General features: G+C 46.9%; 1 protein-coding gene across 1 annotated transcript in view; it reads right to left on the bottom strand.

Moving 5' to 3' along the window:
- Positions 1 to 19847, bottom strand: part of samd10b (sterile alpha motif domain containing 10b) — a 138510-nt gene that overhangs the window by 117862 nt on the left and 801 nt on the right. The window lies entirely within an intron of this gene.

The following is a 19847-nucleotide window of genomic DNA, read 5'->3' as shown; positions in this document are numbered from 1 at the left end:
CACACACACACGCGCGCACACACGCACACACACACAGACGCACACACACACCCTTGCAGTCTCCTGTATCACCCTCTAAAGCCACCAAATGGCCAGCCTCCTGCTGTCAACGTCAACCAAAGGGAGAAAACAACAAAGAAAGTGTTTGTCTTAGCAAAGCTAACACTAGTTCACCCTTTGAACCCTTTGGCTTTGCCAAACACACACACACACACACACACACACACACACACACACACACACACACACACACACACACACACACACACACACACACACACACACACACACACACACACACACACACACACACACACACACAGTACATACAGTTGAATTCAGGAGGTTTACATACACTTAGGTTGGGGTCATTAAAAATCGTTTTTCAATCACTCCATACATTTCTTGTTAACAAACTATAGTTTGGGCAAGTCGGTAAAGACATTTACTTTGTGCAAGAAACAAGTAATTTTTCCAACAATTGTTTACAGACAGATTATTTGACTGATAATTCACTGTATCACAATTCCAGTGGGTCAGAAGTTTACATACACTAATTTGACTGTGCCTTTAAACAGCTTGGAAAATTCAAGAAAATAATGTCATGGCTTTAGAAGCTTCTGATATGCTAATTTACATAATTTGAGTCAATTGGAGGTGTATCTGTGGATGTATTTCAAGGCATACCTTCAAACTCGTTGCCTCTTTGCTGGACATCATGGGAAAATCAAAAGAAATCAGCCAAGACCTCAGAATTTTTTTTTTAGACCTCCGCAAGTCTGGTTCATCCAAATGCCTGAAGGTACCACGTTCATCTGTACAAACAATAGTACGCAAGTATAAACACCATGGGACCACTCAGCCGTCATACTGCTCAGGAAGGAGACGTGTTCTGTCTTCTAGAGATGAACGTACTTTGGTGTGAAAAGCACAAATAAATCCCAGAACAACAGCAAAGGACCTTGTGAAGATGCTGGAGGAAACAGGTACAACATTATCTATATCCACAGTAAAACGAGTCCTATATCGACATAACATGAAAGGCCGCTCAGCAAGGAAGAAACCACTGCTCCAAAACCGCCATAAAAAAGCTAGACTATGGTTTGCCAATACAAATGGGGACAAAGATCGTACTTATTGGAGAAATGTGCTCTGGTCTGATGAAACAAAATTATAACTTGTATAATGACCATCGTTATGTTTGGAAGAAAAAGGGGGAGGCTTGCAAGCCGAAGAACACCATCCCAACCATGAAGCAAGGGGGTGGCAGCATCATGTTGTGGGGGTGCTTTGCTGCAGGAGGGACTGGTGGACTTCACAAACCAGATGGCATCATGAGGAATTGAAAATTATGTGGTTATATTGAAGCAACATATCAAGACATCAGTCAGGAAGTTAAAGCTTGGTCGCAAATGGGTCTTCCAAATGGACAATGACCCCAAGCATACTTCCAAAGTTGCATGTGCGAGCAAGGAGGCCTACAAACCTGACTCAGTTACACTAGCTCTGTCAGGAGGAATGAGCCAAAATTCACACAATTTATTGTGGGAAGCTTGTGGAAGGCTATCCGAAACAATTTAAAGGCAATGCTACCAAATACTAATTGAGTGTATGTAAACTTCTGACCCACCTGGGAATGTGATGAAAGAAATAAAAGCTGAAATAAATCATTCTCTATACTATTATTCTGAAATTTCACATTCTTAAAATAAAGTGGTGATCCTAACTGACCAAAGACAGGGCATTTTTACTCGGATTAAATGTCAGGAATTGTGTAAATGTGAGTTTAAATGTATTTGGCTAAGGTGTATGTAAACTTCTGACTTCAACTGTACCCTCCCCCACACACATATACATATACACACACCCCTGTTCTGTGGATGACAGGATTAGTGTGGGTTACATGGTTGAATGGGCAGATGACTGTGTGATATGATCTGCCCTGTGGAGAGTGTGTTAAAGACATGAGAAGCCTTGAGGAAAGGGTCGCGCCTTTAGCTACATTCTGGATACCGAACAACATACAGTGGCTCACAAAGACATGACCGTAGCTCTATTTTAACAAAACTAACACAATGGTAAATGGTAAATCTAAGTGCTCTATTTTAACTACACTAACACAATGGTAAATCTAAGTGCTCTATTTGAACTAAACTAACACAATTGTAAATCTAAGTGCTCTATTTGAACTACACTAACACAATTGTAAATCTAAGTGCTCTATTTGAACTACACTAACACAATGGTAAATCTAAGTGCTCTATTTGAACTAAACTAACACAATGGTAAATCTAAGTGCAGGCTGGAGAGCTATAGGTTCAGGGGTGTGTCAGAAATATTTGACTATTTTCACTACCACAATTATTGACGCACTTGCTGGCGTTGGTGCGAAAGGGCTGGTTTTTGATGAATAAACAAGTTGTGGGTGTGCTCCATCAGAACGTGCTCCATGGGGAAATATGTGGTTGCTTTAGGTTGTGTATTTACTGTCTGTGTCACAACGTCCATAGAAGGTGGCGCCTCTCCCCGTTCGGGCGGCGCTCGGCGGTCATCGTTGCCGGCCTACTAGCTGCCCCTTTTCTGTTCGTTTGGTGATGTCTGTTTAGGTTAGCACCTGTTTTGGGTTAGGTCATTAGTGGGGTTATTTAGTCTGTCTGTTTTTGGTTTGGTGTTGTGCGGGATTAATTTTGTTTCGTCCTACGTAGGTTGGGGATTTGATTATGCTCCACTGTGCTGCATTTTGGGCATGAGGGTCTGCTGGGCTGCGTCCTAACTCATTTTGGATTTTATTCCTATTTTTTTTTGTTTTGTACTCTGCCTTGGATTTTTGGACTTATTCCATTAAACGTGTGTTTCACGTAGTTCTGTTTCCTGCGCCTGACTTCACCCCTCCTACACATTAGAGATAGAATCCCGCACCCTCTCATCGCTACGGCGGTGGAGTCATTTCACTGAGCGCGCTTCTTCACAAAACTGGATCTCAGGAGCGTGTACAATCTGGTGCGTATTCGAGGAGGGGACGATTGGAAAACCGCATTTAGTACTACATCGGGCCATTATGAGCACCTCGTCATGCCGTATGGGTTGAAGAATTCTCCAGCAGTCTTTCAATCCTTTGTGGACGAGATTCTCCGGGACCTGCTCGGTCAGGGTGTGGTGGTGTACATCGATGACATTCTGATCTACTCCGCCACACGCGCCGCGCATGTGTCTCTGGTGCGTAAAGTGCTTGTACGACTGGTGGAGCATGACCTATACGTCAAGGCTGAGAAATGTGAGTTCTCCAAACAAGAATGCTTTTCTAGGGTATCGCATTTCCACAGATGGGGTGGTGATGGAATGTGACCGCATTTCAGCCGTGCGTAATTGGCCGACTCCGACCACGGTTAAGGAGGTGCAGCGGTTTTTGGGGTTTGCCAATTACTACCGGAGGTTTATCCAGGGCTTTGGGCAGGTGGCAGCTCCCATTACCTCACTGATGAAGGGGGGGCCGGTGCGGCTACGGTGGTCGGCAGAGGCGGAAAGGGCCTTTTGTCGGCTGAAGGCCCTGTTTACTGAAGCCCCAGTGCTGGCGCATCCGGACCCCTCTTTGCCATTCATAGTGGAGGTGGACGTGTCCGAGGCTGGGGTTGGAGCTGTACTGTCACAGCGTTCGGGCGCGCCCCCGAAGCTTCGCACTTGTGCTTTCTTTTCTAGGAAGCTGAGTCTGGCGGAGCGTAACTATGATGTGGGGGACAGGGAGTTGCTAGCCATGGTCAGGGCCCTGCAGGTGTGGAGCCATTGGCTTTGAGGGGGCGAGACACCCTTTTCTCATCTGGACTGATCGCCGTAATCTGGAGTACATCCAGGCGGCGAGGAGACTGAACCCTCGTCAAGCCAGTTGGGCGATGTTTTCCACGAGATTTCAGTTCACCATCTCGTACATCCCAGGTTCCCGGAACATCAAGGCTGACGCACTGTCTCGTCTCCACGATGCCGAGGAACGGATCATCGACCCCACCCCCATACTTCCAGCCTCATGTCTGGTGGCACCAGTGGTCTGGGAGGTGGATGCGGACATCGAGCGGGCGTTGCAGGCAGAACCCACTCCACCTCAGTGTCCCGCGGGTCGTAAGTACATCCCGCTTGGTGTCCGTGATCGACTGATCCGGTGGTCGCACACACTACCCTCCTCAGGTCATCCTGGGATTGAGCGGACGGTGCGTGGGCTTAGAGGGAAGTACTGGTGGCCCACCTTGGTGAGAGACGTGAGGCTCTATGTCTCATCCTGTTCGGTGTGTGCCCAGTGTAAGGCCCCTAGACACCTGCCTAAGGGGAAATTACAGCCCCTCCCCGTTCCACAGCGACCATGGTCCCACCTATCGGTGGATTTCCTCACGGATCTCCCGCCGTCTCAGGGGAATACCACGATCCTGGTCGTTGTGGATCGGTTCGCTAAGTCCTGCCGTCTACTCCCTTTGCCCGGTCTTCCTACGGCCCTACAGACCGCGGAGGCCCTGTTTACCCATGTCTTCCGGCACTACGGGGTGCCTGAAGATATAGTCTCTGATCGAGGTCCCCAGTTTACGTCCCAAGTGTGGAGGGCGTTTATGGAGCGACTGGGGGTTTCGGTCAGTTTGACTTCAGGTTTTCACCCGAAAGTAATGGGCAGTTGGAGAGAATTAACCAGGATGTGGGCAGGTTTCTGAGGTCTTATTGCCAGGACCGGTCGGGAGAGTGGGCGAGGTTTGTGCCATGGGCCGAGATGGCGCAGAATTCTCTTCGCCACTCCTCTACGAACCTGTCGCCCTTTCAGGTGGTGTTGGGTTACCAGCCGGTCCTGGTGCCATGGCATCAGAGCCAGACGGAGGCTCCTGCGGTGGAGGACTGGGTACAGCGCTCTAAGGAAACCTGGAGAGCCGTCCAGGAATCCCTGAAACGAGCTGTGGAGCAGCACAAGGAGAGCGCTGACCGCCACCGCAGTGAGGCCCCCGTGTTTTCCCCGGGGGACAGGGTCTGGCTCTCGACTCAGAACCCGCGCCTCAGCCTGCCCTGCCGGAAGTTGGGTTTGCGATTTGTGGGGCCATTCAAAGTCCTGAGGAGAATAAATGAGGTTTGATATAGGTTACAACTCCCTTTGTATTACCGCATTAACCCCTCATTTCATGTGTCTCTCCTCAGGCCGGTGGTAGCTGGTCCACTGCAGGACACTGAGGTGCGGGAGGTCCCTCTGCCGCCCCGGACGTCGGGGGGGGGGGCCCTGGCGTAGACAGTCCGGTCCATCTTGGACTCCAGGCATCGGGTAGGGGGCCTTCAGGGGGGGTACAGTCCGGAGGAGAGATGCTGGGTACCGGTGGAGGACATCTTGGATCCATCACTGTTGCGGGAATTCCACAGCCTCCATCCGGATTGCCCTGTGCCTTGTCCTCCGGGTCGTCCTCGAGGTCGTCGTCGGAGCGCTGCGGGAGCCGCGTGTCGGGGGGGGTACTGTTACAACGTCCACAGAAGGTGGCACCTCTCACCTTTCGGGCGGCGCTCGGCGGTCGTTGTCGCCGGCCTACTAGCTGCCACCGATCCCCTTTTCTGTTTCGTTTGGTGATGTCTGTTTAGGTTAGCACCTGTTTTGAGTTAGGTCATTAGCAGGGTTATTTAGTCTGTCTGTTTTTGGTTTGGGGTTGTGCGGGATTAATTTTGTTTCGTCCTACGTAGGTTGGGGATTTGATTATGCTCCACTGTGCTGCATTTTAGGCATGAGGGTCTGCTGGGCTGCTTCCCAACTCATTTTGGATTTTATTCCTATTGTTTTGAGTTTTGTACCCTGCCTTGGATTTTTGGACTTATTCCATTAAACGTGTGTTTCACGTAGTTCTGTCTCCTGCGCCTGACTTCACCCGTCCTACACATTAGAGACGGTTTCTGACAGTCTGTTGTGTTGCCTTGGAGTCAACTCCAATTCCAATGTTAGTCCGTTATAGTTTGTTAAATTCCTTACAGAAACAAAATAACAAAATGTAGACCTATCCCATCTTTGATAAATAGGTTAACTTTAACCCATCTGCAGTCCACATTGTTCTAAGTAATTGCATGTCTTCAATAGCATTCACACTGATATAGAGGCTTGGCCTACTTTAAATTACATTATGGCTGAACAAGTACATGTCAAACATTGTCAATGAGCAAGATTACATTTATTATTGATAAGTCCTAAAAAGAGAATGAATAATTCAATTCAAATTCTAAACAAAACAAAAAACAACTTTAGGCTATGTCACACTTACAGGCACCATCATTTCTTCCGGTGGGCATTTAATATTAAAACAACGCAGACTATGGATGGTCTTACGTACATGGCTAAAGTAATGTGGGCCTGCCTACAATGCATAGACAAAAAGGGAATGTCAGCTCACTGTTTTACTCCTCTCAAACTTTATATTTTAATAACCTGTTAGGGCTAGGGGGCAGTATTGACACGGCTGGATAAAAAACATACCCGATTTAATCTGGTTACCACTCCTACCCAGTAACTAGAATATGCATATACTTATTACATATGGATAGAAAACACCCTAAATTTTCTAAAACTGTTTGAATGGTGTCTGTGAGTATAACAGAACTCAAATGGCAGGTCAAAACCTGAGAGATTCCTTTACAGGAGTGGCCTGTCTGACCATTTCTTGAACTTCTTTTCCATCTCTATCATTTACTAAGGATCTCTGCTCTAACGTGACACTTCCCACGTCGTCCATAGGCGCTCAGAGCCCGGGAAAAAACAGAATGTCGTCATTCCAGCCCCAGGCTGAAACACATTATCGCCTTTCTCAAGTGGCCGATCAAGGGACACGGGCTTATGCGCGTGACCCCGACCGCCCCCGCCTTTGGGATTTTTTCCTCTGTTTGCCGAAAAGGAGATTCCCTGTCGGAATATTATCGCTTTTCTACGAGAAAAGTGTCGTAAAAATTGATTTTAAACAGCGGTTGACATGCTTCGAAGTACGGTAATGGAATATTTAGAATTTTATTGTCACGAATTGCGCCATGCGCGTGACACTTCTTTACTATTTCGGATAGTGTCTGGAACGCACGAACAAAACGCCGCTATTCGGATATAACGATGGATTATTTTGGACCAAACCAACATTTGTTATTGAAATAGCAGTCCTGGGTGTGCATTCTGACAAAGACAACAAAAGGTAATCAAACTTTTATAATAGTAAATATGATTATGGTGAGTGCTAAACTTGCCAGGTGTCTAAATAGCGAGCCCGTGAAGCCTGGGCTATGTACTTAGAATATTGCAAAATGTGCTTTCACCAAAAAGCTATTTTAAAATCGGACATATCGAGTGCATAGAGGAGGTCTGTATCTATAATTCTTAAAATAATTGTTATGCTTTTTGTGAACGTTTATCGTGAGTAATTTAGTAAAATGTTAGCAAATTCCCCGGAAGTTTGCGGGGGGTATGCTAGTTCTGAACGTCACATGCTAATGTAAAAAGCTGGTTTTTGATATAAATATGAACTTGATTGAACAAAACATGCATGTATTGTATAACATAATGTCCTAGGGTTGTCATCTGATGAAGATCATCAAAGGTGAGTGCTGCATTTAGCTGTCTTCTGGGTTTTGGTGACATTATATGCTGGCTTGAAAAATGGGTGTCTGATTATTTCTGGCTTGGTACTCTGCTGACATAATCTAATGTTTTGCTTTCGTTGTAAAGCCTTTTTGAAATCGGACAGTGTGGTTAGATTAACGAGAGTCTTGTCTTTAAATGGCTGTAAAATAGTCATATGTTTGAAAAATGGAAGTTTTCGGATTTTAGAGGAGTTTGTATTTCGCGCCACGCCCATTATTGGATATTGGAGCAGGTGTTCCGCTAGCGGAACGTCTAGATGTAAGAGGTTAAATAATTGTTATATATTTTGTCAACGTTTATGATGAGTATTTTTGTAAATTGATGTGCACATTCACCGGACGTTTTGGTGGGAATACATTTTCTGAACATCACGCGCCAATGTAAAATGCTGTTTTTGGATATAAATATGAACTTTATCGAACAAAACATACATGTATTGTGTAACATAATGTCCTAGAAGATCGTCAAAGGTTAGTGCTTCATTTAGCTGTGTTTTGGGTTTTATTGACACATGGCCTTGCTTGGAAAATTGCTGTGTGATTATTTTTGTCAATGTACTCTCTTAACATAATCTAATGTTTTGCTTTCGCTGTAAAGCCTTTTTGAAATCGGACAATGTGGTTACATCAAGGAGAAGTGTATCTTTAAAATGGTGTAAAATAGTTGTATGTTTGAAAAAGTTGAATTATGACATTTTGTTGTTTTTGAATTTGCCGCCCTGATATTTCACTGGCTGTGTCCCGCAGGTCCACGTAGCCCATAGAAGTTAAGGAGCACCTTTAGCACCTCGGACTCAGTGACCGCCTGCAGGGAGAAACTTTGCAGCGTGGCAGGGGAAAAAGAGGGAGGTGTCATGTCCTGACCAGTAGAGGGAGTATTAGTTATTGTAGTTTGGTCAGGACGTGGCAGAGGGTATTTGTTTTATGTGGTTCGGGGGTTATGTGTATTGTAGAGGGGTGTTTTATTTATGTGTTCCGGGGTTTTGGTGTATGTTCTGGTTTTTGTATTCTAGGGTTTTTCTTGTGGTTATATTTCTTTGTGGTCTGTGTGGCTCTCGATCAGGAACACCTGTTCATCGTTGTTCCTGATTGAGAGTAATATTTAAAGAGCTTGTTTTCACTTGTTTGTTTGTGGGTAGTTGTTTTAGCACTGCTTTTAGTTAGCCTACTAAACTGTTCCTGTCGTTCTTTGTTTATTGTTTTTTTCATGTTCACTTTAATAAATAAGTATGAGTATTCACGTACCCGCTGCGCCTTGGTCTCATCTATACGACAGCCGCGACAGAACTACCCACCAAACAAGGACCAAGCAGCGGGGGAAGGAGCAGCAGGTAAAAAATTATATGGACTATGAGGGGAATTGGACATGGGAGGAAATTCTGGACGGGGCTGGACCTTGGCATCAGGCTGGGGACTACCGTCTCCCTCCGGAGGAAATAGAGGCAGCCAAGGCGGAGAGGCGTCGGTACGAGGCTTTGTATGTGCTGAGGGAGAAGCACGAGAGGCACCCCCAATAATTTTTTGGGGGGGGCACACGGGTAGTTTGGCTGGGCCAAGGGTGAGCCCTAAGCCAGCTCCCCGTGCTTATAGTGAGGTTCGTATGGAGTGGAGGGTGCCGAGGTATGCAGAAGTGCGCACGATCTCGCCCTTACGCACGCACAGTCTAGTGCGAGTGATCCCAGCCCCTCGCAAATGCCGTGCTAGAGTTGGCATCCAGCCTGGTAGGAGGATGCCTGCGCAGCGCATCTGGTCACTGGTGCGCTTCCTAGGTCCAGGCTACCCTACGCCCGCTCTACGCACGGCAACCATCAGGCCCCTGCACAGCCCAGTTCGCCCTGTACCAGCACTCCGCTCGTACAGTGCTACTAATTCCTTCCAGCCAGGACAGGTTGTGCAGGAGGTGCGATCGAGACCGCCTGTGCGTCTTCACGGCCCGGTATATCCACAGCCAGCATCACGCACCAGGCCTCCAGTGCGTCAGCCCAGTCCAACTCGGCCGATTCCTGCTCCCCGCACTAGCCCTGAGGTGCGTGTCCCCAAACTGGCACTTCCAGTACCAGCACCACGCATCAGGCTTCCAGTGCGGCAGCCCAGTCCAACTCAGCCTGTTCCCGCTCCCCGCACTAGCCCTGAGGTGCGTGTCCCCAAACTGGGACTTCCAGTACTAGCACCACGCATCAGGCTTCCAGTGCGTCAGCCCAGTCCAACTCGGCCTGTTCCTGCTCCCCGCACTAGCCCTGAGGTGCGTGTCCCCAGGCTGGTACCTCCACTACCAGCCCCACGCATCAGGCTTCCAGTGCGTCAGCCCAGTCCCAAGCTTCCGACGACAGCGCCCCGTCCAGAGTGTCCGGCAACAGTACCCCGTCCAGAGTGTCCGGAGACAGTACCCCGTCCAGAGTGTCCGACGACAGTGCCCCGTCCAGAGTGTCCGGAGACAGTACCCCGTCCAGAGTGTCCGACGACAGTGCCCCGTCCAGAGTGTCCGACGACAGTGCCCCGTCCAGAGTGTCCGGCAACAGTGCCCCGTCCAGAGTGTTCGGCAACAGTGCCCCGTCCAGAGTGTCCGGCAACAGTACCCCGTCCAGAGTATCCGGTAATAGCGTATAGCCCGGAACAGAGTGAGATGGCCTACAGTTCGGAACCAAGAGAGACGGCCCACTGTTCAGAGTCGAGTGAGACGGCCCACAGTTCGGAATGGAGTGAGAGGCTCTACAGTCCGAAACCGAGTAAGACGGCCTACAGTCCGGAACCAAGTGAGACAGCCTACAGTCCGGAACCAAGTGAGAGGGCCTACAGCTCAGAAACGAGTGAGTCTGCCTACAGCTCAGAACCGAGTGAGTCTGCCTACAGCTCAGAACCGAGTGAATCTGCCTACAGCTCAGAACCGAGTGAGTCTGCCTACAGCTCAGAACCGAGTGAGTCTGCCTACAGTCCTGAACCGAGTGAGTCTGCCTACAGCTCAGAACCGAGTGAGTCTGCCTACAGTCCTGAACTGAGTGAGTCTGCCTACAGTCCTGAACCGAGTGAGTCTGCCTACAGCTCAGAACCGAGTGAGTCTGCCTACAGTGCTGAACCGAGTGAGTCTGCCTACAGCTCAGAACCGAGTGAGTCTGCCTACAGTCTGGAATCGAGTGAGTCTGCATACAGTCCGGAACCGAGCGAGTCTGCCTACAGTCCGGAGCCGAGCGAGTCTGCCTACAGTCCGGAGCCGAGCGAGTCTGCCTACAGTCCGGAGCCGAGCGAGTCTGCCTACAGTCCGGAGCCGAGCGAGTCTGCCTAGAGTCCGGAGCCGAGCGAGTCTGCCTACAGTCCGGAGCCGAGCGAGTCTGCCTACAGTCCGGAACCGAGCAAGTCTGCCTACGGTCCGGAACAGAGTGAGTCTGCCTACAGTTTGGAGCTTCCAGAGTCGGCCTACAGTCCGGAGCCCCCAGAGACGCTATACAGCCCTGAGTATTCTGCAGGGGTGGACAGGTTGGGTGGGGGTTGTAGACCGGAACCTGAGCCACCTCCAGTATAGGTGGGTTGGGGGGGGGGGGGGTGTAGCACAGGAGCTGTCGTTGACGGCAGCCACCCTCCCTTCCCTCCCTTTAGTTAGGGGTTTATTTGTTTTGTTTATTTTTGTTTAGGTGCAACGGGGTCTGCACCTTTGGGGGGGGGGGGGTAATGTCACGTCCTGACCAGTAGAGGGAGTATTAGTTATTGTAGTTTGGTCAGGACGTGGCAGAGGGTATTTGTTTTATGTGGTTCGGGGGTTATGTGTATTGTAGAGGGTTGTTTTATTTATGTGTTCCGGGGTTTTGGTGTATGTTCTGGTTTTTGTATTCTAGGGTTTTTCTTGTGGTTATATTTCTTTGTGGTCTGTGTGGCTCTCGATCAGGAACAGCTGTTCATCGTTGTTCCTGATTGAGAGTCATATTTAAAGAGCTTGTTTTCACTTGTTTGTTTGTGGGTAGTTGTTTTAGCACTGCTTTTAGTTAGCCTGCTAAACTGTTCCTGTCGTTCTTTGTTTATTGTTTTTTTCGTGTTCACTTTAATAAATAAGTATGAGTATTCACGTACCCGCTGCGCCTTGGTCTCATCTATAGGACAGCCGTGACAGGAGGAGCATCGGGGCTAGTTGCATTAGAAGGGGTGGGAGATGAGGAAATGTTGGACGGGCAAGGAGGCATGAGTCTGAGTCAAATAGGAATCCTGTCTTAATGAAGTGGTGATTAAAGAGCTCAGCCATGTGCTTCTTGTCAGTAACAACCACATCATCAACTTTAAGAGACATGTGCAGCTGTGAGGAGGAGGGTTTATTCTCCAGGTCTTTAACCATTTTCCAGAACTTCTTGGGGTTAGACCCACAGAGAGAAAACTGCTCCTAAATGTAACTAACTTTGGCCTTCCAGATAGCCTGAGTGCCTTTCGCCAAACGCAATTCTTGAGGTGGAGTAACTCTGCAAGATCACGGTCGAACCAGGGGCTGAACCTGTTTTCAATTCTCATTTTCTTTATGGGGGCATATTACTGAAAATATCAAAAAAGAAGGTCCAAGATTATTCGACAGAGGGGATCAAGCTGATTCTATACCAATTTACAGAGACCAGGTCATGAAGGAAGGCTTGCTCATTAAAGTTTTTTAGCAAGCGTCTATGACAAATCAGGACAGGGTGTTTCACTGAGCAGCCATTACGAACACAGGCTGTAAAACAGTGATCACTAAGGTCATTACAGAAAACCCCAGATTGGTACCTATCAGGATTATTTGTGAGGATAACATTGAGGAGAGTAGCCTTTTCTGTGTGTTTGGAGTCATACCTTGATTGGTAATAATCTGGATTGGTAATATTCTGAAAAAGATTTAGGAAGTTCCATTGCTTTAGGAATTGGTCAGGTGGTTTAAGCATGTCCCAGTTTAGGTCACCTAGCAAGACAAATTCAGGCTTAGTGTAAGGGGCCAGGAGAGAGCTTAGGGCAGGTAGGGTACAGGCCGGTGCTGATGGAGGACGATAACACCCAGCAACAGTCAACGAAGAGCTATTTGAAAGTTTAATACTTAAAACCAGCAAATCAAATTGTTTGGGGACAGACTTGGTAGAGACAACCGAGCACTGAAGGTGACCCTTGGTAAATATTGCCACTCACTCACCTTTGGTTATAGCCAGAAAGGTTAACATCAGTATTTAAAACACTCTTTCTTAACTACGTCTCGGTGATGACCAACACATCTGGAATAGAGCTGTGAACCTACATTTTCAATTTATCCATTTTAGGTAATAAGCTTCTAGTGTTAATGTGCAAAAAACCCAGGCTTTTACGAGAGCAGAAATCAGTGAAGCAGATATCAGAACACAAGTCAGAATTGGGGCTAGCAACAGTAGATGGGCCAGGGTGTACATGCACTGTATGTCTGCTTGGTGAGGTTAACATGAATACAAAGCCGGCGAGAGGTGGTTAGAATAGGATGGGGGCCAAAAGTCTGTGTAACCAGTTGAGAGTCAGAATTCTGAGTGTGAGAACCAACATAGTCTGTCCCACAGTAGGGTAAACAACAAAGTTCATAGTCAACAAAGCATGCAGGAGTCATGAGGCAACTAGCAAAATAGCAAAATGCACAAGAAATAAAAAATAACGACTTGAGGCTAGCCATTGTAAGGTCAGAGTCCCCCCCCCCAACATGCCTGTGGGCTTGAGGCCTGCAAAAGCTTGGTAGAGAGGTGGGAGCTCCTCACAGCTGCACATGTCTCTTAAAGTTGATGATGTGGTTGTTACTGACAAGAAGCACATGGCTGAGCTCTTTAATCACCACTTCATTAAGACAGGATACCTGTACCAGACAGTAGGAGACAAGCCAGGGCAGATAGTGAACAGATCGCCAGGTGGAATCCAAGCAGCAGTGCTTTATTTCTGGAGGCAGATTTCTTGTATAAAATGCCTCTGGATTTGGGAGGGGTAGCCTGTGAGACTCCTGCCATGTGTTGGGCTCAAAGGCTTCGACACCTTTCACTTCGCGCCTCAGTGCTAATTGAAGTTGTTTCTGGTCTTTCTAAAATGAGGTTGTAGGTTTGGAGTTTTGATCTGAAGAGAAGGTTATGCTGTGGGTGGTAGCATCCTGTATATATCCCTCCTGAAAAATCCAAGTTTATCTTACTCCAAAACTATCTTATTGTTAAAAACATGTTGAAAAATGTGAGCTCACATGCAGCTGTGTGCTTTAAGTTAGCATTCAGTCCTTATAAAGTAAATGTTTTTTTTATTTCACATTTAACCAGGTAGGCAAGTTGAGAACAAGTTCTCATTTACAATTGCGACCTGGCCAAGATAAAGCAAAGCAGTTTGACACATACAACAACACAGAGTTACACATGGAGTAAAACAAACATACAGTCAATAATATAGTAGAAAAATAAGTCTATAAGTGAGCAAATGAGGTGAGATATGGGAGGTAAAGGCAAAAAAGGCCATGGTGGCGAAGTAAATACAATATAGCAAGTAAAACACTGGAATGGTAGATTTGTAGTGGAAGAAAGTGCAAAGTAGAAATATAAATAATGGGATGCAAAGGAGCAAAATAAATAAATAAAATAAATACAGTATGGGAAGAGGTAGTTGTTTGGGCTAAATTATAGATGGGCTATGTACAGGTGCAGTAATCTGTGAGCTGCTCTGTCAGCTGGTGCTTAAAGCTAGTGAGGGAGATAAGTGTTTCCAGTTTTAGAGATTTTTGTAGTTCGTTCCAGTCATTGGCAGCAGAGAACTGGAAGGAGAGGCGGCCGAAGGAGGAATTGGCTTTGGGGGTGACCAGAGAGATATACCTGGTGGAGCGCGTGCTACAGGTGGGTGCTGCTATGGTGACCAGTGAGCTGAGATAAGGGGGAACTTTGCCTAGCAGGGTCTTGTAGATGACCTGGAGCCAGTGGGTTTGGCGACGAGTATGAAGCGAGGGCCAGCCAACGAGAGCGTACAGGTCGCAGTGGTGGGTAGTATATGGGACTTCGGTGACAAAACGGATGGCACTGTGATATATTAGTGTAATGTATTTTCTTGCCTTTTGAAAATTAAAGATTCAGACTAGACAATACTCACTCAGTTTCAGGTTGGATGGTGTTTTCAGGTTTCTGTTTGTTTTCCAGAGCATTTGATGTATAGCTTGGGAATAATAGTCCAAAATCAGGTTGCAGGTTTGGAGTTTTGATTTGGAGTGAAGGTTATGTTGTAGAGGGTAGCATCCTGTATGTGTCCCTGCCACAAAATACAAGTTTATCTAACTCTAAATCTTTATATATACTGCTCAAAAAAATAAAGGGAACACTTAAACAACACAATCTAACTCCAAGTCAATCACACTTCTGTGAAATCAAACTGTCCAGTTAGGAAGCAACACTGATTGACAATAAATTTCACATGCTGTTGTGCAAATGAAATAGACAACAAGTGGAAATTATAGCCAATTAGCAAGACACCCCCAATAAAGGAGTGGTTCTGCAGGTGGTAGCCACAGACCACTTCTCAGTTCCTATGCTTCCTGGCTGATGTTTTGGTCATTTTTGAATGCTGGCGGTGCTTTCACTCTAGTGGTAACATGAGACGGAGTCTACAACCCACACAAGTGGCTCAGGTAGTGCAGCTCATCAAGGATGGCACATCAATGCGAGCTGTGGCAAGAAGGTTTGCTGTGTCTGTCAGCGTAGTGTTCAGAGCATGGAGGCGCTACCAGGAGACAGGCCAGTACATCAGGAGATGTGGAGGAGGCCGTAGGAGGGCAACAACCCAGCAGCAGGACCGCTACCTCCGCCTTTGTGCAAGGAGGAGCACTGCCAGAGCCCTGCAAAATGACCTCCAGCAGGCCACAAATGTGCATGTGTCTGCTCAAACGGTCAGAAACAGACTCCATGAGGGTGGTATGAGGGCCCGACGTCCACAGGTGGGGGTTGTGCTTACAGCCCAACACCGTGCAGAACGTTTGGCATTTGCCAGAGAACACCAAGATTGGCAAATTCGCCACTGGCGCCCTGTGCTCTTCACAGATTAAAGCAGGTTCACACTGAGCACATGGGACAGACGTGACAGTCTGGAGACGCCGTGGAGAACGTTCTGCTGTCTGCAACATCCTCCAGCATGAACGGTTTGGCGGTGGGTCAGTCATGGTGTGGGGTGGGATTTCTTTGGGGGGCCGCACAGCCCTCCATGTGCTCGCCAGAGGTAGCCTGACTGCCATTAGGTACCGAGATGAGATCCTCAGACCCCTTGTGAGACCATATGCTGGTGCGGTTGGCCCTGGGTTCCTTCTAATGCAAGACAATGCTAGACCTCATGTGGCTGGAGTGTGTCAGCAGTTCTTGCAAGAGGAAGGCATTGATGCTATGGACTGGCCCGCCCGTTCCCCAGACCTGAATCGAATTGAGCACATCTGGGACATCATGTCTCGCTCCATCCACCAACGCCACGTTGCACCACAGACTGTCCAGGAGTTGGCGGATGCTTTAGTCCAGGTCTGGGAGGAGATCCCTCAGGAGACCATCCGCCACCTCATCAGGAGCATGCCCAGGCATTGTAGGGAGGTCATACAGGCACGTGGAGGCCACACACACTACTGAGCCTCATTTTGACTTGTTTTAAGGACATTACATCAAAGTTGGATCAGCCTGTAGTGTGGTTTTCCACTTTAATTTTGAGTGTGACTCCAAATCCAGACCTCCATGGGTTGATAAATTGGATTTCCATTGATTATTTTTGTGTGATTTTGTTGTCAGCACATTCAACTATGTAAAGATAAAAGTATTTAATAAGATTATTTCATTCATTCAGATCTAGGATGTGTTATTTTAGTGTTCCCTTTATTTTTTTGAGCAGTGTATTTTTAAAACATGCTGAAACATCTGCTCATGACCTCTCTCTCTCTCTGTCCTCTGTCTCTACTAAAGGACACCAATAATAAGAAGAGACTTCCTTGAGCCAAGAAACACGAGCAATGGACATCAGACAGGTGGAAATCTTTCCTACCACAGCATTCTGCAGCGATACGCCATCCCATCTGGTTTGCGCTTAGTGGGACTATAATTTGTTTTTCAACAGGACAATGAACCAAAACACCCCCCCCCCCCCCCCCCAAAGGATTCCTGGTGTTACGGCTGGAAAATGCCAGTGCGCCAGCTTTTACATCATGAAAATGCAATTAATGTGCGTTTAACACTAGCACCACCTTACGCCAGCTGAAAATAGAACCCTATGTCTGGGAGGCTGTTTGAATAGATAAACCAGGCCCCCAGTGTCCGTTCTGGAGTGTGAAGTCATGAGCTCTGAGGGTTGGCTACTGCGTAGAAACCTAGCGGTGCCAAAAGCCCTGCTCTGCCCCAGAAAACCTATGTAAATTACGATAGCCAGAACAGCCAAATGTATTTATTTTTTTCTGGCCGTTTTGGCCTCTAAAATGTGTTTATTACGATCAAGTTCGACCCCCAGGGTGAATTCTTTTAAAGTTCGCTACAAATCTGGATATTTAATGAAATAGTGGTCCGTTCTAACTACTACATTTGTCGTCACACAGGACCACATGCTGACTAATCATGGCCCGACAGGCTACGAGGAGACGCTCTTTGCACGTGCACCTAAAGGGTTGTGGTGTGTCAGATGAGAGCACGCCTGTCAAGTGGAGATAAAGGGGATGACCAATGTCTATGGGGTTTCTAGTATTGACGCCGACGCCAAGTAGCAGCGTTGGGTTGACTCTTTCAGGCAGGATGAAAACAAGGACATCCTTTGCTAGTTCCTTTGCTAGTTACGGCCAATTTCACCATGATCCTTAGTGGTTTTTTTTGGTGCCATTCAGCCCCATTCAGCAATACGGCGTGCTTCAAAATCAAAAACTTCCAGCTTCATGCGTCATCGGGAATTTCCAAAGGAATATGTGGATGACATCAGTGCTATAACTATCTACAGGTTTTAATACCTATGAGATGAACACACACTTTCAGTCAGAGGCTAACAATACATGGGTTGGTTATTATAATAGCTAACTACTGAATGGCCACTGACTCTAGATCAAAACTACCAGCTCCGGTCAGAGAACTGTACAAGATTACAGTTGAACAACCAGTGTCAGTTGTAATAACTGTCAAATGAATCTCCTCTTTGACTGAATCGAAATGGAATTGACCACAACCCTGGACACAACCTCTCCAGGAGTGGGTCTTTCAGTCCACACACCCACAGACACAGATATGGAGGGAAGAGGTTGAGAGGAGTGTGTGTGTGTGTGTGTGTGTGTGTGTGTGTGTGTGTGTGTGTGTGTGTGTGTGTGTGTGTGTGTGTGTGTGTGTGTGTGTGTGTGTGTGTGTGCGCGTGTGAAAACACACACACACCCTCTTGCCTGCTGGGCTTACCCATGCCTGTTTGTGGTGTGAAATAGGGGAGAAGGGGGTTCTAAGCCCAGCCGTGCTGCTCTCTCTCTAATAAGGGCCTTCTTCATACACACCGTGTGCTGCTTTTCACACAGGGACAATCAGTTGGGAGAAATGTTCAATGGAGAAAATTGTGTCAAGATTTGTCCTCATTTGTATTGTTGCGCCTATGAGACGTGACGATACAATCCGATGTCTTTAGAGATTCAACCAGACATCTCACCAACCTGATAACTTCAACTCTCCTATGAGACGTGACGATACGGCCAGATGTCTTTAGAGATTCAACCAGACATCTCACCAACCTGATAACTTCAACTCTCCTATGAGACGTGACGATACGGCCAGATGTCTTTAGAGATTCAACCAGACATCTCACCAACCTGATAACTTCAACTCTCCTATGAGACGTGACGATACGGCCAGATGTCTTTAGAGATTCAACCAGACATCTCACCAACCTGATAACTTCAACTCTCCTATGAGACGTGACGATATGGCCAGATGTCTTTAGAGATTCAACCAGACATCTCACCAACCTGATAACTTCAACTCTCCTATGAGACGTGACGATACGGCCAGATGTCTTTAGAGATTCAACCAGACATCTCACCAACCTGATAACTTCAACTCTCCTATGAGACGTGACGATACGGCCAGATGTCTTTAGAGATTCAACCAGACATCTCACCAACCTGATAACTTCAACTCTCCTATGAGACGTGACGATATGGCCAGATGTCTTTGGAGATTCAACCATCTCTCAGGGCAGATATCAAATACATACACAAAAGGAAGACAACAGTGTTTAATTCAAATTCAGACATGGTAACTAGGTGAGCCTTCTCTGAGCAAATCAGTGGCACGGATCAATGAAGTGACTCCCAGAGACAACCAACAGACACTGTGGATACTGAGTCTGCAGGACGAGAGTTGCCAACCCCTGGTCTGGCAAAGCCTTCATATACCAAGACTACCCAAACTCATTAAAGATACAGTTGCACACACACAAACACACACACACACACACACACACACACACACACAGTAATGCAATCGTGCTAGGGTCAGCAGTGCAAAATTAATGATGCTTAAGTAAACTTCAGATTAATTATAGATAGGACAATATGTCTCTGTGCTGCAGCCTACCTCTACCTGCAGCCATGTTAATGAGGTGCTAACCTGCTCCAGCAGAGAAAGGGAGAGACTGACCTGACACTGCACTGGTCTGAAGGGAAGAAGGATCACTGACTAACTGATTATTCCTCTAATTACTCATTTAGCTAGTGGCTAGTATGATACTGTCCTACAGACAGTATAGTGAAGAGAGAAAAATCACAATCTCAACGTCTAATGTCGGCTAGAATTAAATCAAACCAAATGAAGAGTGCTAGATATGCTACTTATTTCAATGAATCCCAAAGAAACCTAAAGTTATAATCAAGTAATTATGTATTAGGATAGGCTATATGCTACCATTGGCTGTAAAATGAAGCAGAAAATATGCTGGCAAATTATTAACCAAAACTTTAGGAATGGAACAAATGAATTTATCCACTACGCAACCATCCCGTTTGAGGACCACTGTGAACAGTTCAACCGCTGCGAAATCCACTCTGCTTTCCTTTCAGAACCACAATGAAACCCGCCCGATGGACAAGGGTCATGCGCTTCTCATGAAGACGGATGGACGGACATGGAGTATCTTGAATGGGCTGTGGGCTAACGAATCAATTACTCAAACCATTAACAATGTGCTAAATAGAGAAATGCCACATCTCCTAAATACGAATCTGGATATGCTATTCCGGAACACCATGACAGCGATGTGAAGTTCACCCATGAAAACCC

The sequence above is a fragment of the Salmo salar genome, chromosome ssa13 (assembly GCF_905237065.1).
Source record: "Salmo salar chromosome ssa13, Ssal_v3.1, whole genome shotgun sequence".
NCBI lineage: Eukaryota > Metazoa > Chordata > Actinopteri > Salmoniformes > Salmonidae > Salmo > Salmo salar.
The sequence above is the reverse complement of the archived record's forward strand: the minus strand, read 5'-3'. Positions and strand labels throughout refer to the sequence as shown.